The sequence below is a fragment of the Cornus florida genome, unplaced genomic scaffold, assembly GCF_030987335.1.
Source record: "Cornus florida cultivar Cherokee Brave unplaced genomic scaffold, ASM3098733v1 CherokeeBrave_3.0.0_Hap2_Chr06, whole genome shotgun sequence".
Taxonomy (NCBI): domain Eukaryota; kingdom Viridiplantae; phylum Streptophyta; class Magnoliopsida; order Cornales; family Cornaceae; genus Cornus; species Cornus florida.
This window is the reverse complement of record NW_026775576.1, coordinates 37,307,177-37,325,240: the sequence shown is the minus strand read 5'-3', so window position 1 is coordinate 37,325,240 and position 18,064 is coordinate 37,307,177. Positions and strand designations below refer to the sequence as shown.

General features: G+C 34.0%; 1 long non-coding RNA gene across 1 annotated transcript; it reads right to left on the bottom strand.

The window, feature by feature from the left end:
• Positions 1 to 334: 334 nt before the first annotated feature.
• LOC132311328 (uncharacterized) lies at positions 335 to 10,289 on the bottom strand. The gene is made up of 3 exons (XR_009482927.1): positions 9,857 to 10,289; positions 9,619 to 9,703; positions 335 to 633 (listed from the first exon to the last, which is right to left on the bottom strand). It is a non-coding gene; the product is annotated as an uncharacterized LOC132311328 (long non-coding RNA).
• Positions 10,290 to 18,064: the final 7,775 nt, after the last annotated feature.

Below are 18,064 nucleotides of genomic sequence, written 5' to 3'. Positions count from 1 at the left end.
TAGAAAAGTTTTCTACTGCGAATTATAATTACCCGTAAATAATCTCGACTTTTCTACCGCGAATTGTAACTACGCGTAAATAATCTCACGAGGTACCGAGAAAAGGTTTCTACGGCGAGTTGCCGTAGAAAACTTTTCTACGGCGAATTTAGGTATCCGTAAATAATATAAACCATTCTCACGACTTACCATGTAAAAAAGTTTTTTAAGAAGAATTTTCACTTATTTACAAGATTTCAAGCTCCCCGTAAATAAAATATAGATATATTTTTTTTTAACTAAAGCACCCTTAATTAATGTCAATTAATCATCCACTACCTATAATTCACATCACTTTCAGCTATAATTCAATTCAAAAAACATTCATATCACATTAAATATATCAAAAGAGTTAAAACATTTTTACAATTCATCATTTATCAATGTGCCAAAATAATTCAACATTTATCAATATTCCAAAACAAGAAGTAAATCCATTTGTCAAGAAAATCATCAATTTCTGAACACTTCTGTTGAAAAATTCATAACCTTCTAGCACTTGAGTTTCAGTCTGCACTTGTCAAAAAACCACCTCACTATACAAAATCCAAGGAAGTAGCTACAAAATCCACGGTACAAAATCTAACAAAGTAGCTGCATCACACAAGTCTCAAATTCAGGAGTGGTCCATGTGAACATGTCAAGTGATATCTAAAGCTAGTGTTTAAATTAGGCTAAAACACCAAAAGTGAAGCAAAAGATATATATCATCCCTGGTAGACACCCTCCTCTCACACTGCAAAAGAATTGTCTAGAACTATCTAATAATTTCTAAATTATGTTCATAATTATAATCTAATGCAATCTTATGCAATCTAATCTACATTATAAGTAATACTTCTTCTTTTTGACATAAAGTGCAAAATGTTATGCATATTTCTAAACACTAGATTATAAAGTAAGAATATATATACACTTCTTTTACTTTTATAATGTAGATTAGATGGAAAGTATGCAAGTTATTTATTAATATCATAGTTTGAATCTAGTGTCATATTACATCATTTGAAATCAAAATTAATAAAATTAATATATATCTTAATCTAGTGGATAGTGACAAAATGTCCTCAAATGGACCAAGTTATTAGGCTATGTGAATTCGGTGGTTTTGACTGCCATTATGTCACTAAGAAGATAATATCATGATTTATGGAAAGTATGCAAATTGATAACTAGTTTCCATAAAGGAAATTGACACAAATACTGATGGAATAACTTCCTTTAGTAAATATTTGCATTTATTTATAAATTACCTTTAGTATTATTCTTGTTAAAACATCATCTCTTGGGTCTGCTAACTTATGATAGAAGTTATAAGGAAATTGAAAATATTCATTTAAAAATTTCCCAAACACGATTAGTCTATCCCCGGGACTACACTTAAATGGGAAATGATGTGATTATGGCATATTACGAATTGTGCAATCTACACATGTACAAATGATTTACTCCTTCAATTTGGTATATATATACATCCCATATAGCGTTATTTGTCCTTGGTAGTGAAATATTTTTTTGGTTTGTTGTAAAAGGCCGTCCTCTCATGCATATTATTCTGGGTCCATTGCTGTCATGCGGAGGCTTAAAATGACAGCAGATCATGATAACGAGTGTTTATTTCCTTTCATATGAACGTGAAAAAGCAACATCTAACACGAGTGCAGGAGGAACAAGGGACAGACAGTTTTGCCCATCTTCTACCATGTCAAAGCATCCGAAGTTCAGCACCAGAAAAGGAGTTTTAAGGAAGCATTTACAGAGCATGAAAATATTCATGAGAAGGAGATGGAAAGGGTGCAGAGATGGAGGGCTGCTTTGAAGGAAGCTGCAAATATAAGCGGCTTGGATTTACAAGATGCAGCAAATGGGTATATTTCAATTCTTTTATTTTTTGTGGTAAAACATAACAACTTTATCAATATCAGTAACCTAATACAATACAGATTCCTTATACATGTTCTGCTTCATCATTATTAAGATCCTATTACAATACAATTTATTCTCTTATCTATAATTTATGGTGGCAAATTTTAATATTTGAGTAAAATTCTGTTGATATGGCTGGGAAAAATTTTGATACCGTAGAAAGGGTATCAGGCATCTATTTTGTTACTAAAATGTTAGTACTTCAATGTATTTATATTTTTAAGGGTAAAGTACACCAACACCAACATCATTAAGTTTGACAAAAAGACATATATATGAAACTGACTTTATTTTTGGACAATGACATCCAAAGATTTTCGGTTATGATCAAAATAGTAAACAACTCCAACAGCATTGCAATCTAATCTGCTTAATAAATAAATGGTTATTCTAATCGTGTTTAATAAATAATTTTACAAAATGACCGAAAATGACCCTATTGGAGGACACCGGCAATGGAAAAGTAAAGATAAAAATATAAAATAAAATAAAAATAAAAGTATAAAAGAAAAGTAAAGATAAAAATATATTGAACATCAATTTCATTAAATTTAATCTTCTCCCGAAAGTTACAAGAATTTGATTTGTCTTTTATTTCTCTGTTCATTTACTTTTCTTTACTCTTCAATTTTAACCAAACACAAGTTATCATTCTTTCTTCTTTCTTTCTTTTCTTTCCTTCCAATTCTTTCAATCTAAATTCTAAACATAATGTAAATTTTTATACTATCCAACATCTACACATGTTATTCGTTTGTGTTACTAATAATCCTATTCTGGTCAGGATTCGTCAACAATCAAATTGTTTAAGAAGTGGTAGAATTTGTTTCTTTCTCCTGGATTTAACATTCTTAGTCAGTTCATTCAACTCTAGAAAAGAGAAATTATTCTAAGGGTTAAAGATATCTCATATCTTATATACTGTGCGAAATTATAAGCCTAATTAATGAAATAAAAAGATTAGATTGCAATCACAAATTGCCAATCAAAATCTCATATCATTGTTTAGAAGGAAAGAAAAAACAAAATTACCACTTTTTTTAGAAAATGCAGTTAATTTAGATTCAATCTGATTATGTCAAAAAGAAGTAGTATGAGCATAATTTATTTTAGAAAAAATAAAATTAATCAGTAAAAATTTTAGTGTTTACTTCTTCATAAAATTGTCTAGTGTAAGATATATATTAATTTATTTATATGAATCTTATTACAAAATATTTTCTCTCACCAACTGATAAGAAAATATTTTATAATTTTTTAAGAGACTACAGTCGATAAGAAAAAAAAAACACGATTAATTTTATTAATAACTTGCATACTTTCCATAAAGGAAGTTATACCATCAGTATAACCGGGCACTAGATTAAGATATATTTTTTAAGAGATTACAGTCGATAAGAAGATCATATACTAAGAAAGGTAAATAAAATTAAAGATGAATAAATTTGCGATTACAGTCGATTTAAATTGCTTTACATGAATAAATTTTATGAAGAAGTAAACACTAAATTAATTAAGCTAGTGTTTGTTAAAACCTCAGCCACTGGTTATTTTAAACAATAGCATCTCTGGTAGACACCCTCTGAAAAATTGTGATGCAAATATATTTACTAAAGTATGCCGTTACTAAATTAATCAGTAAAATCAAATGATGTAAAATGGCATAAAAGATTTTATGAAATTGATGATGCATTAATAACAGTAAGTACAAAAAATCTTATTTACGAAAATGTGCAAATAAGATTTAAATCTTAAATCTTATTAATAAAATTATAACCAGACATTTGAAATTTCATAAAATTGTCTACCAGATAGGTGAAATTTCCTTTAGTAATTTTTTGCTCTAACATCAATCTGATTGCCTATTCTAATTATCACATTTTCGTAATACACCATCTTTGAGACTGGCATACTTTTGCAAATAAGATTGCACTAGATTATAATTTGATTGGAATAAGATTGCACAATTCAGTAAATCATTTTATTATTTTCATGGCTCCATTAATAAAAATTTCATAAAGTGCTTTTTATTGCAATCTAATCTTTTATTCCTCTGGTTTACGGCTACTAAATTATAATTATAGGATCAGTGGAATAGAGGGAATTGGTCAGGAGGGTGTGTTAGGAGGACACAATTGCAGTGTGAGAGGAATAACAGCCTAGTTGAGGGAGGGAATGGGGAAGAAGATGGATTTGTCAAGGTTGAGGGGATGAAGTTACCGGACTTCGTGGACTACGTGGGATCAGATGATATCAATGCTTGCAGAGATATGTGTCTTAACAATTGTTCATGTAAAGCATATGCATATGTAACTAGGATCAGCTGCATGATGTGGAGTGAGGATTTTGTTGATCTTCAGCAATTTGCAGATGGTGGGAACACGCTCTACATTCGTCTTGCGAATTCTGAATTAGGTAAGATGAAACTTTCAATTGTATATGTCACTGCTGTTGTTAGCATTTTGAATTTTCATTATATCATATAATATTTTTTGTTGCCGTTAGACTGTCTGACATTTAAGACATATTCTACCTCCTATAGGAAGAATAGGATAAATATCAGAAATTTCTCATGAATATACTTTTTGCTGCTGTTAGAATTTCTAACATTTAAGAGATATTTTTACCTCCTATAGGGAGAATAGGATAAATATCAGAAATTTCTCATGAATATACTTGATTAGAACTCTAGCAGAATAGGATATCTAATTATCAGAAATTTCTCATGAATTGACCTTTTCAAATAGTTTTTGCTTTCTTGTGGAGCAAGCTAGAGTTCTTTGATTCTTTAAATTGTTCAATTATAAACAATATAATGACTTTTGTATTTGTTTCTCTTCTAACATAGGTGGTGGGAGAAAAATATCCAAATTTGTAATAATAGCAATAGTGGTGGTGGGCACATTCTTTCTAAGTGTTTCCATTTGGCTACTATGGAGGTTCAGAGCAAAATTGAAAGGTAAATTTTAGAAAGTGAAATGAAAATTGTACTATTATTTTGTTAATTATCTTGACTGTTTATGCTAATTGTTGATTCTTCATTACAGCATTCTTGAATCCATCGCAGAAGAACAATGAGTTACTGATGCTTTATGCACGCAGAAGTGAGGAACTTTCGACAGATCTTTCTGGACCGGATGACCTTACAGTTGAAGGGCAGCATGTAAGCGGAGCAGAATTATCATTCCTCGATTTTAATACTGTGGCATTAGCTACAAACAATTTTTCAAATGAAAACAAGCTCGGACAAGGTGGATTTGGCCCTGTCTACAAGGTATGTTCTTTAATTTTCTATGAAAAAATGGTAAAAATTGAAGGTTAATTGTGTATTGGAATGCACTTAAGTGCTGCTAACTTTTATAATGCTTAACAGGGAAAGTTGCCATGGGGACAAGAAATAGCTGTAAAGAGGCTTTCAAGAAAGTCTGGACAAGGCTTGGAGGAGTTCAAGAATGAGATTACACTAATTGCCAAATTACAACACAGAAAATCAGTCTTTATCTTTTATCCTCAAAGATTTGCTAACTTGAATTCCATGATCACTTGTAAAATGTAGTGGCTATATGGCTCCTGAGTATGCAATGGAAAGCCTATTTTCTGTCAAGTTTGATGTGTATAGTTTTGGAGTATTAATACTATAGATTATAACCGGCTGAAGAAACACTAGTCTTCGTTCACCCGAACACTCAAATATTATTGGATATGTAAGTCTATACATAAATCTTCTTTTCTTTTCTTTTCTTTTCTTTTTTTTTTTTGTCTTTTCTTTGATGTGTATAATTTGACAAAATGTTGGAAATGTTTCAGGCATGGGACTTATGGGATGGTGATAAGGCAATGGAGATGATTCATCCTAAAATTGCAGATTCATGTTGCCAAAATGAAGTGTTGAGATGCATACAAGTAGGGATGTTGTGTGTGCAGGACATGGCATTTGACAGACCAACAATGTCATCTGTGTTGCTGATGTTGGATGGTCAAAGTACAAGTATGCAGATGCCGAGACGACCGAGTTTTACTTCAATGAGAAGAAGCTCTATATACATGGATGAATCTTGGAAGGAAAGTCGAGACATTGTATCCTCAACTAATGTAACAATTAGTGTGATAAATGGTAGATAATACTTTTGTGTGTGTGTGTGTGTGTGTGTGTTCCTTCCCCTTTTTCTGTAATGAAATGGATTTTGGGAAAGAATTTTGAAAAGGATTTTGTGAAAAACCCGGCCGCCCAGGAGTTGCCTAGGGACCACAGCATTAGTGAGGCCTAGAGGGGATTAGAGAGATCGCCCTAATGTGGTTGAGTTACCTAGCCCTGTAACAAGCCGAATTTTTACGAGTTCAAGATTTATATTTATTTCATGATTTTTAATTATTAAGATTGGGTATTTTAATTTTGAATTGGAGACTTACGTAATGAGATTTGAGTTATTGATTATTTAATTGGAGAATTCTTTAAAGAGTTGAATTGATTTTTTTTTTTTTTTTTTTTTCATAATTCTGCATGTGTAATGTTAATGGTGCTATTTGGTGATGATGGAAGAAAGACATGTGATGAAAAAAAAAAAGATTTTAGTCACCATCCATGATATAAGATTATTATTATTGTTATTTGTGTAGTTCTCAAGTGCCCCTAACATTTCCGCATGCCCATGAAGCTTGTTTTCATCCACTGTTTCAGACATTTTTCTAAACTTCCCTTCCATTGGTAGCAAGTTTTTTCATCCAGTGTTTCAGACATTTTTCATAAGCAAAGTAACCTAAGTTATGGTAGCAAGTTTTCCAAGTCCAACTAACCTGAATATTTTTTTCAACATCTGTGCTATGTTAACAAGTCTTTTACACGTTAATTATCCATGGATCAATAGAACCGGCCATATATAACTAAGCAATTACCCTCCAGAGGGGGCATGGGAAGTGTTAATTTAATGGTTTTAGTATGATATTTTTTTAGTCTAAATCCTTTTAGATGTGGGATGCAACATACTTGTGTGCTCACGAATGATTTTTCATGATAAGGCCTGATTGAAATAAATTATAATTCTGGGATTGGTTCTCATTATCTCTGATGATATGTGGTATGTCTGCTCATTAGTATAGGGTCATAAATAATTAGAATATGGAGAAGTCATTCTCCAATTTACCTACAAATATTGTTCTCCAATTTAAGTAAATGTATAAATAACATATCAACAACTTCTTCTCCATAACAATCAATCAAAACCTCCACATACGATGATCCCATACTCCCATGCTTTCAACATTTTAAAATAAGAAATAAAAATGGCCTCCACACGGGCCGATGTACCAATAAGGTAATAAAGTTCAAGATACACCGCAAAATTGGTTACTTAAAGGCACGTGACCCCCCTAAGTATGAGTATTATCCTGAAGTACTATTTTGTGTAAAATATTAGCCTGAAGCACTATTTTGTTCATGTTTGATGCCTTATGAAACCATGTTAAGGTCGTGGTTGCTGTGCTAGAGTGAAGATGACAACATGCTCTCTGCCATGTGTTCTTTAGGACTGGGTACTGTATATAGATGTTTTGTGTATAGCCTGCTAATGGTAGCATATGTACTTAGTGATTGGGCATCAGAGCTGTGACTCTTTATTTTGTGTGTACAAATTTGGACTGAAATTATCTTTCTACGGATGACTTTATGCAATGTATATATTCTTAGCCTCTTTAGATCTTTGTTATGCCTATGTATTATATAAGTTGTTCATGGGGGTAAGCTCTGAATTTTCTGTTAGAGGGTTTTATTTAAAGAAAAAAAAAAAAAAAAAAAAAAAAAATCTGTTTTAAATTTCCTCTAGTACTTTCTTGGAAACGAATTTTAATCAGAGGTTGTAGTGCTTCAAACGCTGTGAAATTTTTACCATATGTTCCCCTTTGTGTATAAAGTCTCTCATAAAAATTTTATAATTTTTCGATTGGTGGATATTTTTTAAAAAGATCTTATATCATCTGCTGTTTGGTTTCTGCTCACAGTTTGGAAACTGAATTTGAGAAAAGAATTTGACGGCCTTCCCGAAATCAATAAATTATGAAAATTTCCAGTTTTATTATTTCAAGTGTCTAGTTTCTAAAGGTTAAGGCCCCAAAATTTTATTGGCTCTCTAAAAGACTAAGCAGGCCAAAGTTTTGCACTTGGTTCCAATTCAGCACAAGCTGTGAGAGCTTTCTTCCTTCCAAAAACTGTTTTCCTTGGTATTTTTCTAGCATCCGGGAGTGACTCGGTCACATTGTCATCTGAGTCTAGTTTCTAAAAAAATTTAGTTTGCTTCATTTCGATAATAATTGAATTTTCTATGTTTTTTTGAGTAACCGCTGCGCATAATTTTCTTAAGTTGAAAATTGTTGTTCCATTATTTTTGTTTTAACCTTATTATCACGCCCTATGGTTTTGGGGTGTGACATAGACCCTGAAACAAGATCTTCTATGGGTTGACTCAAATTAAGTACAATGTGTAATAATACACCCTAGACAAAAGGTGACATATACTTGGATTTTTTTTTTTTTTTGGACACCAAACGAAACACCATATATTTAAAGATGATGAAAGATTTAAGTCAAAATTAAGAACGCTCCACTCGAAATGAGAACATTAGACTGCAAGAGCTTTTGGTTCAAACAAATGAGCTATACTTGGATCATTCAAGGGAAGCTTGGATGTGATAGAAAAAGTGCTCTGATTTGGGCATATAATAATTTACAACCTTTTTTAACAATCAAACACAATCTTTTGATAGTCACCCATCATCATTTGAGTGGCGGGAATAAATGATCAATTAAATTAAAAAAAACATGTGTAACAATTTGCAATAAAAAAGTAAAAGTGTTTTTTAGGTAGGCCATGATTCATTCACTTGGTTATAGATAGATGATTCCAATAATCAAAATCAGGGTTATTGACATTTTTTTTTTTTCCTGAAGAAGCTATATCCACCCACCTTTTCCTAATCACTTTCAGTTCCATTTGCTATTTCCATATTCTCTAGCCCTTCTAGCTAGACCCGATCTCTCTTGTACAGTGGGCATCTTCCATCCGGACTTCATCTCAAAGAGCTAGAGGTGTTTGCATCACTAATTGCTAATGTTGACTATCCTAATATTAATTGTATGAATTAATTATAAATAAAATATTCCACTTAGATCAATTACCTCACTATTATATTCAAATTAAGAGTTATTTCTATATATATAGAAACTTTTGTTCATCATTCTAGCCAAAATGTTAGGCAATTATCATATGTAGCGAGCTGCGCGCATTAGAGAAGGATTCACGTGTGACTTAGCTAGTCCCAGCATTTCTACCAAAATGTTGGACCTGAATATCACAACTCACATAATAGAAAGTGCTAAACCTGAATTCAACATTGTGAATTATGAAATGCTGTCCGTCTCGGAATTGTAATCAGAAAAATAATAATAATAATAATAATTTAAAAAATTAAAAATAAAAAATTGAATTAACACCGATCTATAATTTCAATTTCAAGGAGTGTATTCCATATATCATAAATTGTAAAAGACAAGGGCTATAATCAATAGAGATTCAAAACCAAACTGAAAAACATCATATACACATGTAAGTATATATTTATACACATTTCTTATAAATGAGAGAGATTGTGGGTGAAACATACCAGGAGAGGAGAGAGAGAGCTGGGTTTCCTCCTCCTTCAGATTCTCACTTATTGAACCAGCAAACACCAACAAGACATTCCCTTCCTAGAGACAGAGAGACGACTGTGTATTTTATACTTTCAGTTCAATATATACACACAAATACAAATACATGTGTGTGTGCGCGCGACTGTGTGTCAGTGTGTACAACTTATGTGTGAAAAAGAAATTGGACATAGATAAATTAGGGTTGCTTACCGATCAGACAAAGGGCGAGAGAGGTTAGAGAAATTCAAACACAATCTTCAGATTTCGTCTCTGAGCCATGCGTTATCATTTAGGGCTTAGGGCTTGCCGCTTGCTTCGATCGATGGCCAACTGAAAGAGGCTCATGGAGAGAAACGTCAGGTTTGATTGAAAGAGGGAAAAGAAATATCGCTGGTGGCCGCTCCCCTCTTCTTCGTCGCTGCTCCCCTCTGATTTGTCTCTCCCCTCTTCTTCGGTGTTTGTTCTGTGTTTGAGGTTAATGCGTAATGTGAATTAGGTTTTTCTATTTATTTATAGATATTTATTTTTAAGTGTAATTTTAATAGTGTACAATTTGGAGGGAGGGTAAAAAAATTTGGTGGGAAGTCTTCCTTATTCACGGGACAAAAAATATTCCTTAAATATTATTAAATATTCATGAGAATTTTAAAAGCCATTAAAAATAAATAAATATAAAATAAAGTGAAATTTTAATTATGCCGGCCAAATAAAGTGAAATTTTAATTGTGCCCAATTTGGCGGGAGGGTAAAAAGACAAGTGGAAATCTTTTTACTTACTCACGAGATAAAAAATATGTCTTAAATGTTATTAAATATCTACAAGGATTTCAAAATGCCGTTAAAAATAAAAAAATAAAATAAAGTGCAATTTTAATTGTGTCCAATTTGGAGGGAGGGTAAAAAAATTTGGTGGGAAGTCTTTTTACTTATTCACGGGACAAAAAATATTCCTTAAATGTTATTAAATATCCACGAGAATTTTAAAAGGCCATTAAAAAAATAATAATAATAAATTAATTAATTAAATTAAATAAAGTGCAATTTTAATTGGGCCGGGTAAAAATTTACTTATTCACGGGACAAAAAATATCTCTTAAATGTTATTAAATATCCACGAGGATTCTAAAACGCTGTAAATGTAATTTTTATTGTGCCCCTTTTGGCGTGAGGTTAAAAAAAGTTGGGGAAACTCTTTTTACTTATTCACGGGACAAAAAATGTCCCTTAAATGTCAAATTTTAACACTTTATTAACAAATGTTATTTCTCCCGTTAAAGTTGAACAAGAATACCCTTAATATATTTAAATATCCATGAGGACTTTAAAACGCCGTAAAAAACATTTTCAACAAGGATCTTGCTAAATCCCCGTAAAAACATGTTCCTTTATATACCAAGCATGAGGATCCTCTCATAATCCCCGTCAAAAATAGTTTCCACGAGGCAAAATAAAGAAACCCCGTAAATAAAATGTCGTAAAAACCCACTTTTCTTGTAGTGAATCTAATGCTTTACACACAAAGAAAAGGAAAAAGGAGTGGGGTCATGCAAGGGATTGCACATATGGCACTTAAATTTCCAATCAATCCTCATCACTATCTCATATAATGCAATGCATAGATGTCAATGCAAACCACATCACACCATACCCTCTCTTGTTCACACCTCTCCTCCAAACTATCATGTACCCACATTTCCCTTTCCCGCTACCACACATCTACACATCTCATCTACACCCTCATCTCTCTCATGCCCATCAATGCCCTCATGCCATGCATATGGAACATTTCAGATTTTCAATCATTTAATCATCAACCTTCATTCATTACACAATAAACAATTTCATGATCACAATAAATTAATTTAACAACTTAGCATGCTTTAACATACACCCCATCAACCATACTAGGAGTAACACATATAATCCACCACTTAGTCATCTTTTAGCATGTCATCAGAAATTCATATACAAAATAAGCATTTAATTCCATCAAACCCATCAATTTTACAAAACTTAAACATGAACCAAACCCTAGAATTTTCATTCTTCAATTAACATCAAATTAACATGCCAAAAGAAGGGGAAAACATCAAATTAACTACTAAATCCAAGAAAAATCGTCAATTAAACAACTCTACCTCTTTGAAGAGAAACCCCCAAATTCGAGATCCCTAGCTCCTTGCAATAATGGTCTCAAATAAAAGCTCTCCTCAAGCTCATCACTTCTTCACCTATGGCTTCATCAAAATCTTTCCTTAATCTTTCCAAAAACAAGCTTGAAGTATGGAAGATATTTAGTGCAAATACATAAGTATAGAGTGAAAAAGTGAAATGCTAGAGAGGGGAAGCATTCTGCCGAAAATGAAGGGGAAAGGAAAGAAAATGGGTTGGTTAATAATTTGCCTTGTGGTCAATAGCATGCCACTTGTAAAAAATGTAAGTATTTGTCATTTTTTTTTTTTTTTTGTTAGTTATTCTTTTGCCCTTCTATAACCATTGAAACTTTATCTATATCCCAATAAATAGGAAAATTTGGTAGCATTACAATCTCCCCAACTTTAAAAGATTTCGTTCCCGAAATCAACCCACCTTAAGGAAAAAGGCGTCGTGTCTCCCACGCCCACACAAATTGCCATGGAAACTCTAACTGGTGACACAACACAACCTGCAAAGTCCATAGATTTGCACAAAATAGTTTAGGAAGTTACTCGTCTCAAGGTCGCTAGTGACCCCAAATGCTAACAAGAAAGTAAATACAAAATCTCTCGATAAAACTTGCTCACAAGCTCGAATCACAAATCCAGAGATACTTACAACACCGTTCCCAATTTTCATCGTTATCATTAGCTATGTCATAGCTGCACAACTAACTACCAGTTCCACGACTGAACAACACGATATACCAGTCAAAATATAAGAAAGAATTACTAGTACACTCACGGACACGATCCACAATGCCATTCCACATGAAACTCACTTCTAGACAAAACTTCACCTTCCCATTCACACATAAATAACCATTGACCTTTGACCCGACATCATGTCAAGGAAAGAATGACTTAGAGAAATGGTTGGCCAGGCCATTCCCATCGTTGATCTGACCTCAACACCAATATCGTTCTTGTCTTCAGGTCTAATCCTCAAGCATATACATACATCAATCCCTATGCCTAACTCTAGACACAGTCTAACCACTCCCCACATATGAGTCACATCACCACTACTAGATACTATTGTTAACTCCAAGACCTTAAGAAAATATACACACCGGTAAACAAGTTATGTCTCATGCTATATCGATCATAACCTTTCGAAACAAATCCTACAAAACCAAAGACTTCAACTCCTACCGTGGAGGTAAGTCGGATGCTCCCGAACAAACCCTCACTCGGAATCCTAACAAAAAAGGGAACTCTAAAAAGTTCTTTCGTCCACTGACACGCACAACTCCTATGTGGAGATACAAAACTCACGGATGACAAAGTCTTTACCAGGATCAACACAAGAAGAAGGAAGATCAAGTCCTCCTACCACAACAGAACAAAACACGCACCTATCGATACCTTGCATACGTTATGCCAAGAAAGAAGAACTAAACAGAGACGAAACAAGTGAAATTTTAAACCTTCCATTCGTAAAAAGAACTAGGCAATGCTAACAACTACATCGATAACCTTTAAAGTAACATGGTTAAAAGTTCTTTTGTCATCAATCTATCAATAAAACCAACACATAAAAGCTCGACTGCTTACGAAATAAACATCGTTATCCAATAAAACTGTTTAAAATACTCATATAGTCTTACAAATACATCACTGCTTTACTACATAATGGTCACAACTGATACATCATTACAACTTGAAACTCATACAAAATACCCCGAACTATATCCTGCCCCAAGGGCTCACACTAAGCATCATCAACATCGTCCAAACCGGAACCACACTACGGGATATGTCCACCATCCTGGCATAGATGAACTGACACTGCACAAAGTGCACGGGCACCTGTCCAATCTCACGGGTAGTCCCGTTACCAGAACAACTGTGTGCAGGTACCTCCTGTCACACCCAAATTCACAAGTATCCCCCGCTACAAAACTCGCAGGTATCCCCCGCTACACAGTCACAAGTAACCCCCGTTACTGTACCAGACTCACAGGTATCCCCCGTTACGACACGACACGTTGCACTAACAACAACATGACAAGATGCACAAGTGACAGTGTGGCATGACTCCCAAATAACTATGCAACACGACTGATAAACTACCATGCAACCCGACATAACTCACAGATAATAATGTAACACGACTTACAGATGACCATGCAACACAACATGACTCACAGGTAACCCCTATTACAACACGACACGACTCACAGGTATCCCCCGTTACAACACATGCCGGCTCATAGTTATCCCCCGTTACAACCGACACCACTCACATGTATCCCCCGTTACAACACAGTCACAGGTAACAACCGTTACTAAACTCACAGGTAGCCCCCGTTACCTCCAGCACAACTGTGCACAGCCAACTGCCTAATCTCACAGGTATCCCTCGTTACACAAGAATCAATCATGGTAATATCTCATCTCCTCTGTGGACAATCCTTCTTCATGTGGCCCGACTGACCACACCGAAAACAAAATCCGGAACTAGGTCTACAAAGAGGACACTCCGCTTTGCGGTGTCCTGGCTGTTTATAGTGATAACACACCACACTCGTCCTTGAAGGCTCTGAAGAAGCACCAACAATAGGGGTAGCACCTGTTGTTCACTACTCCTGAGAAAACAATGAAGCACCTCTATGCCTCTTTCTATCCTGACTCCTAGAAGAAGTACCCACACTCGTACCTCGTTCCTGAGAATCCACAATACCACTCCTTTCTTGCCAATCTTTGGCTTCTGCTTCTACCATCAGTGCTCTCGTAACCGCTTCTGAATAATTCTTTAATCCCAAAAGTGTCACCCCCGGCCTAATAGAACGATTTAGGCCGTACACAAAACGCCATGTCTTCTCCTCCTCATTCCCTAACACGTCCGTAGCGAAACGTGAGAGAGAAGTGAACTTATTCTCATACTCTGTTACTGACATGTCACCTTGCTTGAGACTATCGAACTGCGTCCTCAATTCCCGTCTCTTAGTCTGCGGGAAATACTTTTCAAAGAAAAGACTCTTGAATGCATCCCAACTCATACTGTCAATATCATACGCGTTAGTCATGGTCTTCTACCATGTTGCTGCGTTACTAACAAACTTGTACGTAGCTAAGGTGATCTTCAACCGATCATCAGGCACTGTTATTGCCCTGAAATGCTTTTCAACTTCATCTAACCAATCATCCGCCACCAACGGGTCAGGACCTCCCTCAAATGCTACTTTTATGAGTTTGTTAAACTGGAGTAGGTACTCAAGGTTCCGCTCCATCTCCACCCCCCGTGGCTGAATAGCCGGTTATGGTACCACTTGAGGAGCTATAGTACTCGCTAAATTCTGAAAGGCTAAGGCTACAGCCCTTACTACTAGAACTTCATCCTCCGGTGCTTGTGGATCATCATCCACCTCTCTTTCTCGGCCCTATCCCATTGAAACCCTATCTGGTTGGGATGGCCCTTCACCTGCTCGTTTCCCAACTTCATCCGGATCCATCTCTTCAAGTATTCCTTAAGCGTGATACTACAAAAGTAACAATATGATCAAAACAAGGACAACTTAAATAGCTCAATCCATGAGCTATGGTACTCACACTATCAGTTCGATAAGAATCAAAACACGCATGAGCTCAAAAACTATCAAATCCCTCACATACATGGGCTATAACAACCCATACTTAGAAAAACGACGTCGTTAAAAACATCTACCATGTCATCCATAACCCATGCTCGCTAAAACGAAACAACATCACTAATGAACAAGTGACCACAACATGATTCTAAACATGTAACTATGTTCCAAAACAAAATTATATCTATCATGCTCAATCACTTGCAATGACATCATGTATAACATGGTTTCATAAATAATAAACACTTAACAATTAAGCACGTAGTCAATTGAGCATACTTTACAAAAATTATATATGGTCATTTACCTAAGATAAATATACATGAAAAAAAAAATACACCATGCTTAAATGATGCCAACACACAAAACTCCAACTTTGGAAACACATAAATCAAATGAATCATGTAGTTGCCAACCAAAATGATCATAGAAGATCCTATATTCATTTCTTGATGCAAATGAAACTTGTGAACGCAAGAAATGAACTTTATTAAAATTTCAGCAAAGTCCAACTATATGGCACCGGTTTGACTTTATCAACCCATTATAATTTCCTTCAATAATTGACTTTTTCATTTGTTCAGGACCTCACACGTGTATACATGATCAAAATAAATCTGAAATAGACACTTAAATGCAATCAAATTCTTCTCAACTAACTGTAACAGGAACAATTCATATATATACATATAATTGCCAATCCAAAATCATGTGTGAGGTGTCGAAAGCAAAGTGTAGAACTTATAAACCACTGACATTTATCTCATCATTCCAGAATACAGAGAAATTCCTATATTTAAATCATATATATACAATTCCTACGTACAACAACAAGATGCAAATATATTTAATTATGGAGGCAGTTTCATGAAAGTCAGATTCCTAAAAGTACGTCATGCAAATTTGAAAACCAAACAAAGCAATATAAAAATCTCTAAATTCTACCAGGTACTCATAAAAAGCTTGAATTGAGCAAAGCTATTTGAACACAAAAATCCATCCCATAATTTTTGTACCATAGTTAAGTATAGAACATAGGAGATGTAAACAACTTTCTCAAACATTAAATCACGGCTTTCCAAATCCAATTCTATTGGAAAGAAAATTATGTTCAATAATCACAACATTATATATATATATATATATATATATATATATATATATATATATATATTCAGCTTTAATAACTCATTCACAAAAATATATATATATATATATTTCTTGGTAAAATAAAAATTTAGTACAACCTGCAATAAGTATGTTTTAATTTTCCAAAGTCCCATCTCCAAAAACAAGTTGTAGGTACTTAATAACATTAGTAAAAGAAACTGCTACCAAATTTGTAACGACTCGAACCCGTAGGTCCGAACCGTTAACCGGGTCCTTAACCGAACCCGAGGTCAATTGAGGACAACAATGTCATTTCTTACATCGATGCGAAAATGTAATTATTTATTTATTTATTTATTTTTCCTCACTGCTTGAGTGCCCAAACATTTAGATGTCAAATGGACAACATATGAAACCTTTAATATGATCAAAACACTGTCCCAAGCCTAGGTTTGATGTCATCCATTATAATTAAACTTTTATGCATTTAATAAAATTATACGTAAGCTTAATTTGTCAACGAAAATCACGACAATTGCAAATATATAACAAGATGGCCTTAAGGCCTTACATGAAACTCAAATTATATGCAAAGCCTCATCAAAACTCGATCTTTAACAAGTTTCATTATTTACATCAATCTTATAATTTTCAAATTATGCTAAGGCCTGTTTAATATATATATATATATATATATATATAATCTATTATGTGTCTTCTCTCCTACTTACTTTGATTGTTTGTTCTGTTTAAATCATTCTGTTTATTAATTCTTAAATCGTTGTATTCTTATTCCTTCCTATAAGTCCAGATCCAAACAATAAGACCCGAGCCAAACAGTAAGACCTAAGAGAGGCCTGAGCGGGACGGCATGAGCGGATGAGCACATGGATAGGAATTAGATATCACTTTGAGAGAGTCATGAAAACAGTATGTTTTATTCAGTCATCCAACCACAGGTAGTCTGAGATAAGTAACCATGAATAGGTTATTCAGATCTTCCTCTTCAATGAGTTCTAGATCCAGAACTAGTCTACCTCCTATTCCAAACATAGTTAATGAAGAAGTATACCAGGTTGAAAATATTAGTTTAGATTTTAGTGATTGGAGTATTCCTCGTATTCCAACCAGAGAAATTTACAAAACCAGTTTCTTCAAGTCAACCTTTCTTAGTGATTACATAGTTAAAACAGCAGAACAAATCTACTCCTTGTCTAGAGAACATGAAAAATGCCAGTTACTCACTAGTAAAGCAATTAAGAAACATAAAGATCGTGGATCTAATTTTATTCACATAGGATTAGTCCAAGTTTCCATTTATCCATTTGGTGGTGCTGGTCTCAATGCCTCAGTACTTCTAGCCCTTCATGATGCTAGATTCCTAGAATATGATGATAGTCTCCTAGGAATAGTCGAAACCAGTCTCTGTAATGGTCCAGTTCATTTTAATTGCTACCTTGATCTAACCCTCAGCCTCATTGATCCTCATTTATTAAAAGCCTTAACCCTTAATATTAAAA